Raw genomic sequence first — 15,075 nt, 5'->3', positions numbered from 1 at the left:
TTTCTAATAGAGTGCCTGACATGTAATAAAGCTCAAGAAATAGTATTTTTTCCTCTTTTTCCTGCACAAAACTTATTAAAAAAAAAAAAGAACTACAGAGAATTTTTAGGAAAGGGAGAGTCCATGTCTACCTGAGGTGGGGATGAGAAATGTTTTGTGGATGAGGCTGATTTGAGCCAAGAACTGAAGAACAGGTTCACTTATTCATTTGACAGACATGAGAGCCTACTTATTACATTTCAAATGAGAATATGATGGTAACCAAAAACAAACACAAGAGATCAAAGTCTGAGGAGGGAAATAAACATTCATCAAATCAGCACATAGATAAACATGAGTTTATATGGCAAGTGACCTAAATGCCCAAACTAATGCTGCAATCTAAATGTCAACCTAAATGGTCAAATAAATTATGTTCGACTTCATCTATGAAACCACGGAAATTGTTTCAAATAATGTAAAATGATTACAATACACTGGATATTTAAAAATGGGACATAACTGGTACCAGGGTGACTCAGTCAGTTAAGCATCTGTCTTTGGCTCAGGTCATGATCCTGGTGTCCTGGGATCAAGCCCCGAGTTGGGCTCCCCGATCATCAGGAAGTCTGCTTCTCTCTCCCTGCTCTTGTGCTCTTGCTATCTCTCTCGCCCACTCGCTCTCTCAAATCAAATCTTTAAAAATTTAAAGTGGGACATAAAAGTATAGAATACAATCCCTATTTTATAAAACAAATGCATGTTTGCCCATGCATAGGAAAGTTGATTATATACCACATGGAGATTTTGAAGCACAGAAGATGTTCTCATTGAAGAGTAATGTTTTGGAGCACCTGGGTGGCTCAGACAGTTAAGCAGCTACCTTTGGCTCAGGTCATGATCTCGGGGTCCTGGGATTAAGCCCCACATTAGACTCCCTGCTGAGTGGAAGCCTGCTTTTCCCTCTGTTTGCTGCTGCCCCTGCTTGTACTTTCTTTCTCTCTGTGTCAAATGAATAAATTAAATATTTAAAAAACAAATAAAGAAAGAATAATGTTTTTTGTCAGGAGACAAGTAGACTTGTTTTTCCATTGTTTGAATTTGCATTTAGAGCCTTTGCATGCTTCAGTGAGGAACTAAAGTTTTAACATATATTCTTTCTCTTTTGGTTGCTTCTTTTTGGTTTTGATGGGGTAGGGAGTAAGGTGAAGGTCCTTGAGAGAACAAACATTAAAGTTGTAAGTACAAATTCAAAGGGGTACATGCACCCCAATGTTTATAGCGGCGTTATCAACAATATCCAGAAAGACGGGCAGATGCTCCCTAAGGAAGCCCAGTCCCTCAGTTGGTCATTTCCGAGCCTAAAACACAAGACATTGAGTGGGTCTGGAGATTGGGATTGTAGGTTTAAAAAAAAAAAAAAAAAAAAAAAAAAAGGCTTCCAGGTTCTCAAATTTTGATAAAGAAGCAGCTAGTTTGTTGGTGTAAAGTAGCTGACATTTGCCTTTTCCAGAGGGCTTGGGGGCCTTTTTCTCTGGTTGCCTCATTCAGTTGGCTCATCGACTGGCACGTGGAAATGTAAGAATATCAAGGAGAGGGCAGGAAAAATGGATTAACAGAGCCATAGCCCAGAGTTCTTAAAAATGTTCCCTTTAGCTCTGACTTTCCAAACGCCCTCACAACACCCGGGGTCACTAAGTCCGCGTCCCTCCCACCCTGCTTGCTGCCTGGGGCCCCCAGATTCGCTGGCTGCTCCTGAATGTGTTACTTCAAGAGGTTTCTACTTTTATCTTTGCCAAACTTCTGAGCCCCCGAGGGACTAGGAACTTCAACAGCTTTGCCCTGAAACAAACAAAACCAGGAAAAAACTCACGTCTGAGCCACATGACAGGCGTGTTCTAAGGAGTCTGGGCATGATTTTGGATCCATCTTCACTCTGGCGGGGTCAGTCTCCACGTGAGCACCTGAGCTCCTTGAAGACACCACCCCCTTGGCCGTGGTCCCTAGAACAACAGCACAACCCTGAGTCATGGTCAGAAGGGGCAGGACAGTGCCAGGACTCGGGATCTCTGTGCTGTGTGACACAAGGCGATAAGTGACAATCTTCCAGTCCTGACCTCCACAACCTTAGAAAGTGTAGTGGTAATTTGTGTGCAAAGATTTGACATTTTAAAATTACCAAGTTCCTGAAATTCAATAAAATATGTTTACTAATTTAAAAAAATAGCCAATTTGTGGAAAGAAACCAAATGTTCATCTACTGATGGACAAGTCAATAAAAGGAGATGCAGCATATATATATATATATGTATATATATATACATATATATATATGATGGAATATTACTCAGCCATCAAAAAGAATGAAATCTTGCCATTTGTAATGATGTGGATGGAGCTAGAGTGTATTACACTAAGTGGAATATGTCAGTCAGAAGAAGACAAATACCACATGATCTCACTCACTTGTGGAATTTAAGAAAGAAAACAGATGAATACATGGGAAGGGGGAAAAGAAAAAATAGACAGGGACACCTGGGTGGATCAGTCAGTTAAGCATTTGCCTTTGGCTCAGATCATGATCCCAGGATCCTGGGATTGAGCTCTGCATTAGGCTCCCTGATTGGCAGGAGTCTGCTTCTCCCTTTTCTCCCCTCTCATGCTCTCTCTCACTATCTCTGTTTGTCTCTCTCTCTCTCAAATAAATAAATAAAATCTTTTTTTAAAAAAAAAGAAAGAAATAAAAAATGGAGAGAGGAAAAACAAGCCATAAATGACTCATAAGGACAGAAAACAAACTGAGGGTTGCTGGAGGGATGTGGGCAGGAGATGGGATAAATGGGTGATGGGTACTAAAGAGGGCACTTATTGTGAGGAGCACTTGGTGTTCTATATAAGTGATGAATCACTGAATTCTCCTCCAGAAACCAATATTGCATAGCATGTTAACTAACAAAATTTATATTAAAATAAATAAATAAAAAGAATTAATTAACAAATTTAATAAACTTGCAGGATACGAAATCAAGATTCAGACAAAAAAAAAATCCTAAAAAATTTAAAAAATGAATTGTAAATAAAACATGCTTTCAGTGGTCTTATTTGTGTACTAATGAATTAATACATTATTACCTGGAATTTTGTCTGAGAAAACCAAGGAATGTCAGATTTTATCTTTGGAAGAAATCCAGCTTCAAGGAAATTCTGTTGTGGTGAATTTTTCCTTGAACCTTGAATGGATATGACAGATACTACAAAGTTCTGGTTCCATTCTTCTTCTGGAGCACACTCAGGGGAACTGTTCTTTCCTGACTGCTTATAGTTAGGTGTGTCCCTGGGCCTAGTTCTGCCCAATGCTGAGGATCCTTTCTGATTAAGATTGTACAAAATGCCAGTAGGAGGCCCACCCGCTCTGCTCATCCTTGTGAGGCAAATGTAGAAATATGTGCTGACATAAGGTTCCTTCGAGTGACTACTGAGCAGAGACTCTTCAACCCCTTCTACTGCCCCCACCTAACACCACCCCAGGACCATGTTGGACATTTTAACATAAGTGAAAAATACACCTTTGTTGTTTAAGCCACTGAGATTTGGAGCGTTCAGGGTTACCACAGTTAGCCTATCCTGAATGACAGGGACAGCAACTTGAACTCCTTACTGACGCTGGCTTACCCAAAGATCAAAAGAGCCTTCTAAATATCCAAGTTTTCTATTATGACAGATTTCCATGATGTGGCCATTTTCAGTGGCTAGTGGAACTTTCTTTTAGAACAGTACACAACATTGTAGTAGAGAAGATTACATGAAAATGCCTGGAGAATGATTTCCTTCTGTGATTTCTAAAGAGCGTGTGTATTTAGTGCCAAATGCAAAATTGCCAGACAACAAATGAAAAACTCAATCAAACATCTATGTGTTCTCAAATAGTATCTGGATCCTTCATATCAGACAAAACATCTGGTTGACTGCTGAACTGGAACATTTTGCAGTGGATATTTAGCATTGTCCATAAATAGGACTAAAGTCAATAATGCAGTCCGAGTTTGGGCATAGAAATCCTCTGTTTGGTGAAGTGAACAAGAAATAGACATAAGCACAAGCATTAGATGTTTTGTTAAATGCTTTGTAGCTCTAGAAGTTGGGAGATTTGTTCTCCTGATAAAAGATATCTTTTAAAAAGTCCACTGTCAATAATAGACTAGTTTCTTTTTTTTTAAATAGATATTTTCTCTCTCTTAAAATGCAAATATGACAGAGGTGGTAACAACAATTTGTCAAATATACATGCAAAGGGGCGCCTGGGAGGCTCAGTGGGTTAAAGCCCCTGCGCTCAGCTCAGGTCATGATCCCAGGGTCCTGGGATCAAACCCCACACTGGGCTCTCAGCTCAGCAGGGAACCTGCTTCTCCCTCTCCCTCTAGCTGCTGCTTCCCCTGCTTGTGCTCTCTCTCCTCCATTCTCTGTGTCAAATAAATAAATAAAATTTTTAAAATACATACATGCAAATCATGGAAGGAAAATTGTCTGGATGTTTAGGCTAGAGTAAGCTGTAAAACTAGGAAATGGGTAATTAGAGAAAAATATGAATAGGGAAAAGCAATTTCAGGAAGTAAGCAAGAGCTCTTCAAATTAAGTGACACAGAAATTTCTCAAAGTTCTGTTTTTTCCTACACAGACAAACACTTAATCTTTTTTCTCCTAAAATGAGATTTTCATATAAAATGTGCAAATGGATTCTGGAATTCCTGAGAGAGGCAGACACACACATAGATGCACGAAGACAGAGACAGAGACAAAGAGAGGAGAATTTTTTTCATAATTAAAGACACAGCATCTATGCTATGAACAAGAAAGTTGATAAACAGTACTTTTGAGGGGGAAAAAAAAGCATTGATTTTCATATGTTTATTTGGGCCACTTTTCTACAATTAACTGTGTCTTAGTGCTAGCCAATGATTTCTACCTTTTAATGTACTGTTTTCCATAAATTGATACAGTTTAGAGAGGCAAGGAGTCCTGCTTCATGACTGTGAGCCTTGTGTCTGCCTGATGTCAGTTACATTTGTTCTGGGAAATTTGCTGCTTCATTGCTGTTGGCCTCACAACAGGATCACAAAATACTTCAAGGTCATGTACAGTGTCCTCTGGAATGAAGTGGAGGAAACCCTATTTCCTGCTAGAATCAGTTGAGCTTCTGGTACAAAAGGTCACTATTGGCTACAACCTCTTGTGTGGCTCTGGAACTCTCTGAGGGAACTGGTCCAACCAGACATGGGTGTGGAGCAGGAATTGGCCTGTCGTTAATTTACTTGGCCTCGTGCTGATGAATAATAATGACTTATATGTCATAGATTTTTATCTGATGGGAGCATAAAAGGTTTTAAATCCCCATACTCCCATCAACTCTTTTGCAACTAACTAAAACTTAAAACACTGGCATTTTTCCTCCCTATTGTTGCTTAAGATAGCTATTTAATAGAAAATACGTAGAAATGTCTGGATGGAGATAACACTTCAACTGACTTGATAATAATCAGATTCCTGCATCCCTTCCTTCAAATCACTGAGGACAATTGTTCAGATTGATAGTTTTACATTGTATGTCTCCATGTAGTTAACCCAATCTCATCATTGTTATTAAGTATAAAAACTCCCCAAGACCCATTTCTCCACCTCCTCCTCTTCTCGCTTTGTTTTTCCTTGTGAGAAACCCACTGCTGCCTATAGACTTAATCGGGTAATAAATGTGTTGTTATAGCCAATAATCTTTTTTTTTTTTTTTTTAATATCCAGTGTCAGTATCAATTCCCCACCTTAGGTCATGAGTGTCCTATTACTTCTGACCTCCAAACTTCAGTGTGTTATCACTTATATTGATCATTTGGTTTTTTGCCTATGGGAGATAGTCTTATTTGAGTTTCTACATGTCTTAATGGTGAGCCAAGACTGCAAGTCTCTATTACCCAGGCCATCTCTGATGTTTGTTTATGCAGCTGGGAAGCTGCGAGATGAGGTAATATTTGGGCATAGAGCATAGTAGCTTGCTTCTTGCTAAAAAAGAAATGGATTCCTCAAGCTCCACTGATGCTTGCTGTGTTGCAAATAACAAAGTCATTTGTTTCTGACCCAAGATCTTGTGTCTTCTGCTAAGCACCTGGAAAACTACTATAGGCTAAATTTATAGCCTATACATGGAATAAAACCAAATCCATATCCGCAGTCTATACCCCCTTGATTGCTTTTATGTATGTGCTTTTGCCCCCAAATAGTAAGCCCTTCAAGATCAAGAGTCTGAGTCCTCTTTGTACTGCCTTTCATAAACTTCAATAAACATTCAGGAAGTGTTCAGTGGCTATGGTGATATCAACTTATATCATGAGGGGATGGAATTTTGATATCAACACAACAAGGATATCATTGTGGCAACTTGTAATGCCATAAGAGGATGCCACTCCTTGCTTTCCCCTTACTCACCCTAACTCATGGAGTAGATGATACCATGTTGTGGAGAGATTTTTCTGTAGGAAACAGATGTGAGGAACTAGACTGTAATGGAAAGATGCTGGGAATATCACAGACAGGGTTACTCCACCCTTCTGTCCCCACCCTAGCAACAGAAAGCTTCAGCAGAACAGTCATTTGCCATGAAGAAGAAAAGCTCACTTCAGGAAAAAAACAAGGCACAAAAAGAAAACAAAAAGAAGAAGGAGGAGGAGGACAGGGAATGGAGCTGCTTCTTCTCTATATTAGTACAATAGCAAATCTTTGTCTCTCTCTGTACCGTTTACTGAGGAGGAACTGACAGCTTTCCTTGAACTGAAAACCATCATATGGCTTCCAAAGGAGTCCAGTAGGTGCAAAGATTCTCTGAGTAACAAGTTCCTTTATCTTTTTGAGGTGCAAAGTACTCATTTCCCTGTCAAGTAAATATATAAACTAATTTCCTTCTCATTTAACCAGACATACTTGTTTATCTTTTTATTTTTTAAAGATTTTATTTACTTCTTTGATAAAGAGAAATAAGGAGAGAGGGAATATAAGCAGGGGGAGTGGGAGAGGGAGAATCAGGCTTCCCATTGAGCAGGGAGCCCCATGCAAGGCTTCATCCCAGAACCCTGGAATCACAACCTGAGCCAAAGGCAGACACGTAATGACTGAGTCACTCAGGTCCCCTGAACAGACATATTTGTAATGCTAAATGATGCACCGGTAAATGTGCTGTACTGATTCTATGCCTTGGAAGGTGTTCCCAGGAGAGTGGACTCTTTGGTGTGACCACCATAAGAATCCGTGTCTCATAACTCCCATGGTGGGAAGCATCACTGACCTAAAGCCCAGCCACCTTGCTTTGAAATCCATTTCTCCGTTTGTACAAAGCTCATGCTTCTCAGGCCTTGTTCTTGGACACTGAGTGTGGCAGGAATATTATAGCAGGCCCATTGCTTGGATGTGTGCTACTATTCTGATGGGTGACTTCTGTTCAAGATGTCCCAGCAACCTTGTGGAACTCCCCTTACAAGTGAACTTCTACATGACAGTCTTTCCTTGTTTCTGTTCTTCTCTTGAGGTCAGACTTGCACCACAGTCTAATACCTCTCCTACCTTCCCCCAGCTCCCTCCATATTTTCTCCTTAGGGGCATTAGCCCTAATAAATTTCTAGCATGTTCAATCCTGTCTTGGTATTGGCCTCTCAAAAGATGGACTAACTAATGTGCCTTAGAAATTAACAATGCTATTTGTTGAAAGCATGGAGATTCTTACAGCGGTTTGAGATGAACATAATGTAATCTGAAATTATGAATATTGGGCTCATTTATAACAATAAAACTCTGAGAGTTCCAGGAATTTTGGAGGAAATTATAATAAAATACTATTTATGCTGTGTACTTAGTATTTCAGCAGTTATAAATTTTTTATTCTAACGTGGGTTATATTTATCAGGATAATGGTCTCTCAAATGCATCCTTGGTTTCTCAGACCATTCCTTTGGTTACAGAGGTTGTGTGCCCCAAATCCACTTGCTTTCTCTCCCTACAGTCTTCAACCCTTATTGTCTTATTTATCCTTTAAAATTGGTTCCGACTGTCTGTGAAGCCTTTGCAGCCTCTTCCCAAGCAGAGTGTTTCTCTGTGTTTTCCTTGCTTACAAAGGACTTTTATTTAGTATGTTATTGATTATAGTCACTACCTGTCATATTTGTTACATTACCATGAGATCCTTATGTTATCTCTCATGGTGGAAGTGTCTTTTGAGTGGGTTGCATTTTATGAATATGTGGGTCCCTCTCCTTTCAAGGGGAAAGATCAGGACACATTCTGTGCACACTTACAGATCTGAGTGTAACTACTATCTCAGTCATGGCTATTTAATAGGGAAGCACTTGAAAGTTTTGCAATTTAGATCCCACCACTGGGGACTGCTTTCATCTTTTTTGCCTGACTCTTGACTGCTGAAAAATAATGTTAATTATAAAGTTACATAATGTTCTGTACTGATAATTTTTAAAAAGACAATAATGATTTAAGACCAGTCCATCGAATCTTTTAATTTGAAATTATAACTACTTTCTACTACGAGCCGGCCAGATCTCACTTTTGACTTTTCTCTCTAATTGCTTCCAAAGTGAATGCTCAACTCCGTATTCTGTTATCCTCTTCAATATGTTGCAGCATTTTGGGGGGCACTTGGGTGGCTTAGTAAAGTGTCTAACTTAGGTCATGATCTCAGGGTCCTGAAATCAAGCTCTGAGTCCGACTCCCCAGCTCAGTGGGGAGTTTGTTTCAGTACTCTTTTTCTCTCTTCCTCTGTCTCTTTCTCTATCTCAAATAAATACATCTTTTTGAAAAATGGTACAGCAGGGGCGCCTGGGTGGCTCAGTGGGTTAAAGCCTCTGCCTTCAGCTCAGGTCATGATCCCAGGGTCCTGGGATCAAGCCCGGCATTGGGCTCTCTGCTCAGCAGGGATCCTGCTTCCTCCTCTCTCTTCCAGCTTCTCTGCCTACTTGTGATCTCTGTCTGTCAAATAAATAAATAAAATCTTTTTTAAAAAATGGTATAGCACTTTCTATATTATCTCAATAGATTGCCCCTCATACTGGAGTTGTTAGGAGCCATCAGAATGATTTGTGTTTCTGTGGAGAAAATCACCTTCCTCCCCTGGGATTCTCATCAGTTTTCATGAGCCTTCTGCTAAAGGCCTGAGACTGTTAAAGATTTAACATCTGGATCCCTTTGAAGTCAGAACAGAGATCAGGTCCCATCCTTTCATCTGGACATCTATAAAGCTGGGATGTGAAGAGAGAGACTTCTGACTGTTGCCAAATTTTTGTTATTCTCCAGTCTCTTCCCTCTTTCCTACATCTGCCTGTAAAATTGCACTGGAGATACAGAAGATTAGAGAATTTATTTGCATATAACAGTCTCAAATGACCATTTTGTTTTATGGCTTTGTAAAAACATCACATGAAAATATTGGTGTTCTTTTAAAATATAATGATTTAATCCCCAGAGAGTGCATTCAATGGTATTTGGTTGGCAGCTATTGTAAAATAATTCAAATTGGGCTAATCTTCCAAATTAGAGAATGGTGAAATTTGGGAAGAAACTTTCAGCCATAAAGTGAAGCAAAGCAAAAAGAAACTTCACCTGTGTCTTCTCTATTCCCCCAAAATGCAATAGCTCTCTGTTGAATGTATAGAATTTTATTAGACATAATTGAATATGTTTTGAGCTTGATTTTTAAAATTCATTCATTGTAATAGAAACTCTATATTTTTAGGGTGATTTACAATGTTTCATGTAAGTAATTCAGCAGTAACCCAGGCACTGTGTAAGGGAGGCTCAGCAAATATTTCTGAAGTTCTCTGGCCCATATGTCTGTATATATATATATGATAACCTATATAGTCATCTACTCTACTATTTTTCAGCATGAGAATGCATGAAACTTTCAGTGGATTCTGTAGTTATCATGAGTAGAAAGGGAGCAAGCATAATACTCATCCCTCTTATTTCAGACCCCCAAAATATAGAATTCTATCTCAATCTTGTTAGAAATTAGCCTGGAGGTGAGCATAGATTTCCTTTTTCTGAGACCCTTCATGATCTAAAATCTCATTAATCTCCCTACTCTATTGAGCTAGAAGCATTTTATCAAGTACAGGGAAATGGTGTATTATAGATGACAGGGAATGTAAGCTTTACCCAACTAAAACTTGCAATATTTTTTTCTTCTTTTTCATCTGAAACTAGTCTTCGGCACTACATAGTCAGAATTATTGCTTTCTTCCCTGTTTCCTTTATTACTCTTCCCAATTTAGAGCAATTATTAGTAGTCACTGAGCAGAGATGACTATGTGTCTTGGGGGAGTTCCTATAATAATCCACATGTCACCTTGCCTATGTTAAGATATAATCTTCAAATATAAACAGGTAACTCATACCATGTGCAATTAATTCAAAACGAATCAACAACATAAATATAAGGGCTAAAACCATGAAAGTCTTAGAAGAAAATACAGTGTTAAATCTTCATGACCTTAGATTTTGGCAATGGATTCTTAGATCTGATACCAAAAGCAATAAGAGAACAGTAAAAGGAAAAAAAATATGTAAATTGGATTTCATTGAAATTTTAAAAATTGTGCATGAAAATATATTATCAAAAAAGTGAAAAGATAACCTACAGAATGGGAGAAAATATTTACAAATAATTTATCTGGTAAGAGTTTAATATCCAGTGTATATAAAGAATTCCCAAAACTCAAGAGAAAAGAAAAAAATGATTAAAAATTGGCAAAGACTTGAATAGACATTTCTCCAAAGAATATTTACAAATGGGTAATAAACACATGAACAGATACTCAACATCACTAATCATTAGGGAAATACAAATCTTAATGAGATACCACACCACCTTACTAGGATATACTACCATAACTTCAAGAAAATGGAAAAAGAACAAGTGTTGGGGAAATTGTTGTTGATGATAATGTAAAATAGTGCAGCTTTCTGTGAAAAAGTCTAATACCTCCTCCAAAAGCTAGATACAGAATTATAAGACCCAGGAGTTATGCTCCTATGTATATACCTCACAATATTAAAATAGGGGCTCAAACAGATATTTGTATGCCAATGTCCATTGGAACATTATTCATGATAACTGAGTGGTGGAAACTATTCAAGTGTCCCATTAACAGATGAAAGGATAAACAAAATACAGTACATACCTATGATGAAATACTATTAAGCCATAAAAATGAATGAAGTTCTGATATATGCTACAGCATGGATGAACCTTAAAAATATTATGCTTAGTGACAAAAAGCAGATGGAGAAGGACAACTATTATATGACTCCACTTAACATGAAATATTGAGAATAAGCAAATTCATATACAGAAATTGGTCTAGGGTTTACCAGGATGTAGAAGGACAGGACACAGGGGAGTTATAACCTGATTATATAATCTCTATTTGGGGTGATGAAAAGGTTTTGGAAATAGACGATGGTGATAGTTGTGTAATATTGTGAATGTAACTAACACTGCTACATCATACACTTAAAAATGACTAAAATGGCAGCAAATAAATAAATACATGGCTTTGTTACCCTATACCAAGTAGACAAGCCAAATTTGGAAGATGAGTTTAAATATTAGTTTAAGGCTTCTGAAAATTGATATTTATTCCCAGAAAGATAATTTAGAGTAGAAACAGCAGTGTTTCATAAGAACCATGAGAAAAAATAAGTATTTCACCCTTTGTTCAGAAGGTTTTCTGTTTGTGGAAGAGAATTCTCTGAAAGAGGGACAGAAGTTTCCTTAAACCTTGTTGTCATTGACATTTGATTAAGACAACCCACATTAGAGGCTATTTGGTTGGTGGAGTTTTCCATTAACTTCGTGTGAGTTTTAAATAATATTTTAAATAATAATTTTAAATAATATTTTTCCTTTAAAATTCTTATATATGCTTGTCTTAGTTACTAAATCTTGTAGTCTGTTACTATCAACAAAACATAAGAGCTCTCACTAAGGCAAGTCTTTAGTCAACTTGTCTTTCTTCTTATTTTTTTCCTGTATGAAATTAGTAATAGGATTTACTAATACTTTTAAATAATTACTTTATTTCTGCTTGGATGACCACCTGGATTAGGACTAAAACTTTCTAACTGCATAACACCTTTCTTCAGGGAAATCTTAAATCCTTGGACTTATTTCCATTCTAATTTGTTTTGTAACCTTAACCTTTTTGGAGGGTAAGAAAGATGGCAAGAAGTGAAGAGAAATAGTAAGAAGCAGCCAATACCTAACTTTTTATCCTCTTACGTGGCAACTAACAACACATTAAAAAAAATTCCAAAATTGTGCTTCTTGATGCCAACATACCCTTAGTTTGGATTTCCAAAAAGTTTTTGCTGGAAGTCAAAAATTATTTGTAAGCTCAAGTTTGGGTAATCACATAAAAATATAATATAAATATAATATAAAGTGGTATCTAGAGATAAAAACACATATACAGAAACAAATATAGACACATCACAATCCCAGATTTTCTGGGACATGATAAGTCCCTGAGGGAAAGAGAGGGAGGGGGATATATTTTTAAACATAAAGGATACTTAACTAACTTAAGGATAAAGGATTTATGATGTCAGAAACTGGGTAGAATAAGTAGAATTCAGTGACATAAAGGGATATGATAAGGGCCTGAGGGGAAGAAAGGGAGGAGGAGATATATGTTAAACATGAAGGATACTTAAGTAACTTAAGGATAAAGTATTTATGATGTCAGAAATTGGGTAGGATAAACAGGGTTCAGTGACTTTGATTAATCCTAGAAAGAAAACAGCTATAGTGAGCAGAAAAGAAGGACGGATAAAGAAAGATGAGTCCAAAAAAAATGGGATTCTTGAAAGAAGTACATAAAATAAGTGGGAGTGGGGACACTGGTGACTTTCTCATTCACTTTCAAGGATGTTGTAGTGTTAGATTACCTGGGTCTTTTGCTTTTCAAGACTGTTTCTTCACTTTGTTACCCCCACATATTCGGGGGGTATAGGTGTTCATGTTTGTGTCCCTCTAGTTTCTGCTGTAAATTGTTGAAAACCAGAATGAGGACTATATTCTAAGTGAAAAACTCCTCAGATACCTGGGGATACATAGCGTCTGTAGCAACTTAAACATTTCAGAAGAGATTTTAACTGTTACAATCAAAACAACTTCTCCATCAGAAGCAAATGACCAATTTGACCATTGCTTTATATGATCTTCTAATAAGACTGTTATGGGAATAGTGTTTTGTCATTGACTCATTCCTTGATTGATGCTACCATGCTGCTATACCTCACCTTATGAGTGCTTAACTAGTGCCTTTTTTTTTTTCAAGTAGGCTCCACATTGAGTATGGAGTTCAATATGGGGCCCAAAGTCACAACCCTAAGATCAAAGCCCAAGCTGAGATCAAGAGTCAGATGCTTGACTGACTGAGCCACCCAAGCACACCTAGTTAGTGACTTTTTGACATATCTTGGAAAGTTATACTACTTTTCAAACAAGGACCTTTTCCCCCCAGAATAGCACAATTTTCACCATGAAGCACACTGGATAAACATGCTCTTAAGAAGTGGTATTTGGGGGCACCTGGGTGACTCAGTGGGTTAAAACCTCTGCCTTCGGCTCAGGTCATGATCCCAAGTCCTGGGATCAAGTTCCGCATTGGGTACTTTGCTTGACAGGGAGCCTGCTTCCCCCTCTCTCTGCCTGCCTCTCTGCCTACTTGAGATCTCTGTCTGTCAAATAAATAAAATCTTTAAAAAAAAAAGTGGTATTTTAACGTTGTGATTTCAGACAAAGACATGCTTATCAATTCATTCAAAACAAGTTTTTAGACAGAGTACAACATGTGGAACAAATTTAAATTGCACACTGTGAAGGATGCACCCAAAATATTTTCCTCTGTGTACACAAGACAAGTGAAAGAGATGAGAACACAGCATCTTCAGCTAGTTACTCACATGGGTTATTTTGAAGTGTTCTGAAGTATTCTCATGGTTATTTAGTTTTTATTTTGCCCTAAAGGTATATTTCTGGGCTATAACTTTGAGTGTAGATTTGTGTGCTAGACAATGATGTACCTAAGAATGATTAAAAAATTGGCAAAGTGAATGATGAAGAACAGACCCTCCAAAGAATATGTTTCCTATACCCCTCCTCTAAAACCCACCACCCACTATGGTCTTTTATTACATTTTAAGTATAAACGATATTTACTTTAAACTAGTTATTAATTACAATAAATTATTTTCTTATAATTCAATTCATATATTTTGCTAAGAAGATTGTTTGGGTATTTTTCCTTTGGTATTGATAAAGAACATCATAAATTTCCTTGTTAAATTTAATGTATTTTTATTGAATGGTCAAGTTGCTTCACTTCTCTGAGCCTTCCTTTCTTCATCAAAAAGAGGGTTAATACAGCTGCAGCAACATCTTCCTAGGAACATCGCCAAAGGCAAGGGAAACAAGGAAAAAAAATGAACTCTTGGGATTTCATCAAGATCAAAAGCTTTTGCACAGCAAAGGAAACAGTTAACAAAATCAAAAGACAACTGACAGAATGGGAGAAGATTTTTGCAAACGACATATCAGATAAAGGACTAGTGTCCAGAATCTATAAAGAACTTAGCAAACTCAACACCCAAAGAACAAATAATCCAATCAAGAAATGGGCAGAGGACATGAACAGACATTTCTGCCAAGAAGACATCCAGATGGCCAACAGACACATGAAAAAATGTTCCATATCACTCGGCATCAGGGAAATACAAATCAAAAACACAATGAGATATCACCTCACACCAGTCAGAATGGCTAAAATCAACAAGTCAGGAAATGACAGATGCTGGCGAGGATGTGGAGAAAGGGGAACCCTCCTACACTGTTGGTGGGAATGCAAGCTGGTGCAACCACTCTTGAAAACAGCATGGAGGTTCCTCAAAATGTTGAAAATAGAACTGCCCTATGACCCAGCAATTGCACTACTGGGTATTTACCCTAAAGATACAGACGTAGTGATCTGAAGGGGCACGTGCACC

This window comes from Mustela putorius, unplaced genomic scaffold (assembly GCF_011764305.1).
Source record: "Mustela putorius furo isolate JIRA1106 unplaced genomic scaffold, ASM1176430v1.1 tig00000165_pilon_pilon_pilon, whole genome shotgun sequence".
Classification (NCBI taxonomy): Eukaryota; Metazoa; Chordata; class Mammalia; order Carnivora; family Mustelidae; genus Mustela; species Mustela putorius.
Note: the sequence above shows the minus strand (reverse complement) of the source record.